Below are 7,883 nucleotides of genomic sequence, written 5' to 3'. Positions count from 1 at the left end.
ATATACCTATGCCTTATTCCCTTCTTTTTCATGTCATTTCCTCTTCCATTTGGATTTAACTATTGCAACAAGGTCGTAAGTAGCCATTAATCTTGTTTTGAATCCTTTGATATCGAGTTATGAGCTGTTGAAAAAATCTTGTCTCATTTTGTAAAATGTTCTTTTCCGTATTTATGGAGAGGGCTAATGTAACCTGTATTGAAATTAATTTCGTGATAATGCAACCCTAAAAGAGAATTCAGTGCCAATAAATGTAATAAGACTAAATATGCATTGGAATTGTGTGACTTGACATGTGCTAAGATTTCAGGTATTTTTCCATGGTTTAGTTTCTAATTTTTCTTACAAATATTTTGCCTATCCCTAATGCGATTTCTCCTTTGTTAGTGGGCTGCAAGTTTGTTCCAAATTCCACTGACACAGTTTAGTGAGAAACCTACTCGGACGTGCTTCGAGCAGATAACCAAGTTTTGAAACAAAAAGGCAAAACGACCTTTCCTTAAACAATGCCGAATGGAATCAAGGACACTTTATCTTAATTGCGATTTTTAAGCAAAATCTGTCTAAGCCTATAGTTTATAGCCACAGCCAGTTTAATTGGTAAAGTAACTGCGTAAAAAAACAGCTGGTGCCCCTAAGCATGCGATATTTTAATACTTTAACAAAGAATATACCTATGTCTTATTCCCTTCTTTTTCATGTCATTTCCTCTTCCATTTGGAATTAATTATTGCAACAAGATGGTAAGTGATAATGCAACCCTAAAAGAGCATTCAGTGCCAATAAATGTAATAAGACTAAATATACATTGGAATTGTTTGACTTGGCATGAGCTAAGATTTCAGGTACTTTTCCATGGTTTAGTTTCTAATTTTTCTTACAAATATTTCGCCTACCCTTACTGCGATTTCTCTTTTGTTAGTCGGCTGCAAGTTTGTTCCAAATTCCACTGACACAGTTTAGTGAGAAACCTCCTTGGACGTGCTTGGAGCAAATTACCAACTTTTGAAATAAAAAGGCGAAACAACCTTTCCTTAGACAATGCCGGATAAAATCAAGGAGACTTTATCTTAATTGCGATTTTTAGGCAAAATCTGTCTGAGCCTATAATTTATAGTCACAGCCAGTTTAATTGGTAAAGGAACTGCGTAAAAAAACAGCTGGTGCCCCTAAGCATGCGATATTTTAATACTTTAACAAAGAATATACTTATGTCTTATTCCCTTCTTTTTCATGTCATTTCCTCTTCCATTTGGAATTAATTATTGCAACAAGATGGTAAGTGATAATGCAACCCTAAAAGAGCATTAAGTGCCAATAAATGTAGTAAGACTAAATGTGCATTGGAATTGTTTGACTTGGCATGTGCTAAGATTTCAGGTACTTTTCCATGGTTTAGTTTCTAATTTTTCTTACAAATATTTCGCCTATCCTTACTGCGATTTCTCTTTTGTTAGTCGGCTGCAAGTTTGTTCCAAATTCCACTGACACAGTTTAGTGAGAAACCTCCTTGGACGTGCTTGGATTAGATTACCAACTTTTGAAACAAAAAGCCAAAACGACGTTTCCTTAGACAATGCCGAATGAAATCAAGGAGACTTTATCTTAATTGCGATTTTTAAGCAAATTCTGTCTGACCCTATAGTTTATAGTCACAGCCAGTTTAATTGGTAAAGGAACTGAGTAAAAAAACAGCTGGTGCCCCTAAGCATGCGATATTTTAATACTTTATCAAAGAATATACCTATGTCTTATTCCCTTCTTTTTCATGTCGTTTCCTCTTCCATTTGGAATTAATTATTGCAACAAGATGGTAAGTGATAATGCAACCCTAAAAGAGCATTCAGTGCCAATAAATGTAATAAGACTAAATATGCATTAAATTTGTTTGACTTGGCATGTGCTAAGATTTCAGGTACTTTTCCATGGTTTAGTTTCTAATTTTTCTTACAAATATTTCGCCTATCCTTACTGCGATTTCTCTTTTGTTAGTCGGCTGCAAGTTTGTTCCAAATTCCACTGACACAGTTTAGTCGGAGAAACCTATCGGACGTGCTTGGAGGAGATATTCAAATTTTGAAACAAAAAGGCAAAACGACCTTTCCTTAGACAATGCCGAATGGAATCAAGGAGACTTTATCTTAATTGCGATTTTTAAGCAAAATCTGTCTGAGCCTATAGTTTATAGTCACAGCCAGTTTAATTGGTAAAGGAACTGCGTACAAAAAACAGCTGGTGTCGCTAAGCATGCCATATCTTAATACTTTAACAAAGAATATACCTATGTCTTATTCCTTTCTTTTTCATGGCTTTTTATCTTCCTTTTGGAATTAATTATTGCAACAAGGTGGTAAGTGATAATGCAACAATAAAAGAGAATTCAGTGCCAATAAATGTAACAAGATTAAATATGCATTGGAATTGTGTGACTTGATATGTGCTAAGATTTCAGGTATTTTTCCATGGTTTAGTTTCTAATTTTTCCTACAAATATTTTGCCTATCCCTAATGCGCTTTCTCTTTTGTTAGTCGGCTGCAAGTTTTTTCCAAATTCCACTGACACAGTTTACTGAGAAACCTATCAGACGTGCTTGGAGGAGATAACCAACTTTTGAAACAAAAAGGCAAAACGACGTTTTTTTAAGCAAAATCTGTCTGAGCTTATAGTTTATAGTCACAGCCAGTTTAATTGATAAAGGAACTGCGTAAAAAACAGCTGGTGTCGTTAAGCACGCCATATTTTAATACTTTAACAAAGATTATACCTATGTCTTATTCCTTTCTTTTTCATGGCTTTTACTCTTTTATTTGGAACTATTTATTGCAACAAGGTGGTAAGTGATAATGCAACAATAAAAGAAAATTCAGTGCCAATAAATGTAACAAGATTAAATATGCATTGGAATTGTGTGACTTGATATGTGCTAAGATTTTAGGTATTTTTCCATGGTTTAGTTTCTAATTTTTCTTACAAATATTTTGCCTATCCCTAATGCGATTTCTCTTTTGCTAGTCGGCTGCAAGTTTCTTCCAAATTCCACTGACATAGTTTAGTGAGAAACCTATCGCACGTGCTTGGAGCAGATAATTATCTTTTGAAACAAAAAGGCAAAATGACCTTTCCTTAGACAATGCCGAATGGAATCAAGGAGACTTTATCTTAATTGCGATTTTTAAGCAAAATCTGTCTGAGCTTATAGTTTATAGTCACAGCCAGTTTCATTGGTAAAGGAACTGCGTAAAAAGACAGCTGGTGTCCATAAGCATGCGATATTTTAATACTTTAACAAAGAATATACCTATGCCTTATTCCCTTCTTTTTCATGTCATTTCCTCTTCCATTTGGAATTATTTATTGCAACAAGATCGTAAGTAGCCATTAATATTGTTTTGAATCCTTTGATATCGAGTTATGAGCTATTGAAAAAAATCTTGTCTCATTGTGTAAAATGTTATTTTCCGTATTTATGGAGAGGGCTGATGTAACCTGTATTGAAATTAATTTCGTGATAATGCAACCCTAAAAGAGAATTCAGTGCCAATAAATGTAATAAGACTAAATATGCACTGGAATTGTATGACTTGTCATGTGCTAAGATTTCAGGTATTTTTCCATGGTTTAGTTTCTAATTTTTCCTACAAATATTTTGCCTATCCCTAATGCGCTTTCTCTTTTGTTAGTCGGCTGCAAGTTTTTTCCAAATTCCACTGACACAGTTTACTGAGAAACCTATCAGACGTGCTTGGAGGAGATAACCAACTTTTGAAACAAAAAGGCAAAACGACGTTTTTTTAAGCAAAATCTGTCTGAGCTTATAGTTTATAGTCACAGCCAGTTTAATTGATAAAGGAACTGCGTAAAAAACAGCTGGTGTCGTTAAGCACGCCATATTTTAATACTTTAACAAAGATTATACCTATGTCTTATTCCTTTCTTTTTCATGGCTTTTACTCTTTTATTTGGAACTATTTATTGCAACAAGGTGGTAAGTGATAATGCAACAATAAAAGAAAATTCAGTGCCAATAAATGTAACAAGATTAAATATGCATTGGAATTGTGTGACTTGATATGTGCTAAGATTTTAGGTATTTTTCCATGGTTTAGTTTCTAATTTTTCTTACAAATATTTTGCCTATCCCTAATGCGATTTCTCTTTTGCTAGTCGGCTGCAAGTTTCTTCCAAATTCCACTGACATAGTTTAGTGAGAAACCTATCGCACGTGCTTGGAGCAGATAATTATCTTTTGAAACAAAAAGGCAAAATGACCTTTCCTTAGACAATGCCGAATGGAATCAAGGAGACTTTATCTTAATTGCGATTTTTAAGCAAAATCTGTCTGAGCTTATAGTTTATAGTCACAGCCAGTTTCATTGGTAAAGGAACTGCGTAAAAAGACAGCTGGTGTCCATAAGCATGCGATATTTTAATACTTTAACAAAGAATATACCTATGCCTTATTCCCTTCTTTTTCATGTCATTTCCTCTTCCATTTGGAATTATTTATTGCAACAAGATCGTAAGTAGCCATTAATATTGTTTTGAATCCTTTGATATCGAGTTATGAGCTATTGAAAAAAATCTTGTCTCATTGTGTAAAATGTTATTTTCCGTATTTATGGAGAGGGCTGATGTAACCTGTATTGAAATTAATTTCGTGATAATGCAACCCTAAAAGAGAATTCAGTGCCAATAAATGTAATAAGACTAAATATGCACTGGAATTGTATGACTTGTCATGTGCTAAGATTTCAGGTATTTTTCCATGGTTTAGTTTCTAATTTTTCTTACAAATATTTTGCCTATCCCTAATGCGATTTCTCTTTTGTTAGTTGGCTGCAAGTTTGTTCCAAATTCCACTGACACGGTTTAGTGAGAAACCTACTCGGACGTGCTTGGAGCAGATAACCAAGTTTTGAAACAAAAAGGCAAAACGACCTTTCCTTAGACAATGCCAAATGGAATCAAGGAGACTTTATCTTAATTGCGATTTTTAATCAAAATCTGTCTGAGCCTATAGTTTATAGTCACAGCCAGTTTAATTGGTAAATGAACTGCGTAAAAAACGTAGTCACTAAAACAGGGAACGACCTAAAACCACTTAAAACCACCTACAGCCACCTACAACCATCTAGAACCACTTCAAAAAAATTTACAACCACTTCAAAAATATCAACAACCACCTACAACCACCTGAAGAATATCCACAACCACTCACAAAGAATCGAATACCATCTTAAGCAAGCCATAATTGTGTAAAATAAGCAAGACGACAATATGTGGTCACAGTTTAGCCAAAAAACCCGCAAGGCATGATCGTGGCATAAACGTAAGCGATTTTCTGAATTTGTTAAAAGCCAACTGTGAATAGCGAATATCCTTTATGCCATCTTGTAAAGGGCGCTAAAATTGTGAAAAAGGACCTGGAAACGTAACGATCCTCACAAATTTCCCAAATTCCTGAGAATAAAGTGCCGTCATTTCCCGGAATTCGGGAAAATCGTGAGGATTGTTTCGTTTCTACGCCATTTCTCACGATTTTAGCCCGGTTTACAGGATGGAATGCCGGGTAAAGCGCCATTCTCATCCGGTTGGTTTTAACAAATTCGGAAAATCGTTTACTTTTATGCCACGATCATGGCATCGGGATTTTTTTGGCTAAATGGTAACCACATATTGTCGTCTTGCTTATTTTATACAATATGGCTTGTTTAAGATGGTATTCGATTCTTTGTGAGTGATTGTAGATGTTTTTGAGGTGGTTGTGGGTGGTTGTAGATGGTTGCAGATTTCTTATGAGGTGGTTGTAGGTGGTTCTAGATGGTTTTAGGTGGTTGTAGGTGGTTTTAGGTCGTTCTATGTTTTAGTGATTACAGCGTAAAAAAAAACCAGCTGGTTTCCCTGAGCATGCGATACATTAATACTTTAACAAAGAATATACCTAAGTCTTATTCCCTTCTTTTTCATGTCATTTCCTCTTCCATTTGGAATCAATTATTCCAACAAGATGGTAAGTGATAATGCACCCCTAAAAGAGAATTCAGTGCCAATAAATGTAATACGACTAAATATGCATTGGAATTGTGTGACTTGACATGTGCTAAGATTTCAGGTATTTTCCCATGATTTAATTTCCACTTTTTCTTACAAATATTTTGCCTATCCCTAATGCGATTTCTGTTTTGTTAGTGGGCTGCAAGTTTGTTCCAAATTCCACTGACATAGTTTAGTGAGAAACCTACTCGGACGAGCTTGGAGCAGATAACCAACTTTTGAAAAAAAAAATGCAAAACGACCTTTCCTTAGACAATGCCGAATGGAATCAAGGCAACTTTATCTTAATTGCGATTTTTAAGCAAAATCTGTCTGAGCCAATAGTTTATAGTCACAGCCAGTTTAATTGGTAAAGGAACTGTGTAAAAAAACAGCTGGTGTCCCTAAGCATGCGATATCTTAATACTTCAACAAAGAATATACCTATGTCTTATTCCCTTCTTTTTCATGTCAATTCCTCTTCCATTTGGAATTAATTATTTCAACAAGATTGTAAGTAGCCATTATTTTCTTGTTTTGAATTCTTTGTTGTCGAGTTATGAGCTGTTGAAAAAATCTTGTCTCATTGTGTAAAATGCTATTTTCCGTGATTATGGAGAGGCCTGACTGTAACCTGCATTCAAATAGGCCATTTTCGAAATAAGAAATATTCAGCTTGATTTTGAGGCAGTGAGTACAAAAACAAAAGAATCAGGTTGTAATGAATGTGAAAAATATTCACATATCATCCACTTTTCTTTGTTATTGTCCTCTATACTTCTTTTTTAAAGCTTATTCTTAATATATCAAAAAAGGCCCATTAACTTACCTACAATACTCGTCACAGTTGATAGAACACCCATCTCCGTTTCCCTCCTCCAACAATATTGATTTTCACAACTACAAGCAGTCGCCAGAAAAATTCTCACACAACATTGAATTGGGGAGAGGGGGATGTGGCAGAAGCTACGATCTTGAAACAAGATGAGTCTGGACCATTCCCTAAGTGTTCCGACTAGGTATGTCTAGTATTGTACTATATGGTGACAGTCTCTTTGTTACACAAGTAGCCGCGTTTTTCTTATTTGTTGCTTTTGTTTTTGTTTTTGTTGTTTTTCCTTGCTTTTCATCATTTTGTTCGCTTTACGATTATTTAAAGCAAAAGAACCTTTTACTAGCCTTTTTAAGTTGAATCGATTGAATTGAGACCTAATTCCATGCCAGTATGCATTATTTATTCGAAATACTGAGTTTATTTGTTTTATTTGTTTCTTTGTCATCTCATCTCTTCCACCTGGAATTTTTTCTTACAAAATGCTTGCTTATTTATTTTATTTATTTTTCGGACAGTTGCTTTCCTTTTTGGCTCTAGTCACATTTTTTTTTTGGTAGCGCGTCACTATACCTTTTGAATATACTTTCCTTTTTCTTTCTTTCTGTCTTCCCTTTTTTTTTTAAGCGGCTTAGCTGCAGTACCTTTGCTGAAAAAGAAACAGGGCTTTCCGTTTGCGAATAATTGAAGGGATAAAAAATAATGTCAATGTCTCAGGTAACAGAGGTTTGCCCACTCCTTTCACTTGGAGTTTAGGATTAAAGCAACGATAAATTGACAGAAGCTTTATGCAAATGATATAACGGATTAATCCGCCATTAAAATACATCCATATTCATAGCGGCCCTATGCCCCAATGGGAGCCTTAAGGATTCATGATAATGATGATGATATTCAATAGCCGTTTTGACGGATCGGATACATTTCTATAGACACATGAGCAAGTTGTTATACCTAGTAATTCACCAAACAAACCTAAAATCCCTGGGAAGCTAAGTATTTTTAATATAAATGAGT

This window comes from Montipora foliosa, chromosome 2 (assembly GCF_036669935.1).
Source record: "Montipora foliosa isolate CH-2021 chromosome 2, ASM3666993v2, whole genome shotgun sequence".
In the NCBI taxonomy this organism is placed as follows: domain Eukaryota; kingdom Metazoa; phylum Cnidaria; class Anthozoa; order Scleractinia; family Acroporidae; genus Montipora; species Montipora foliosa.
This window is presented reverse-complemented; position numbering follows the sequence as displayed.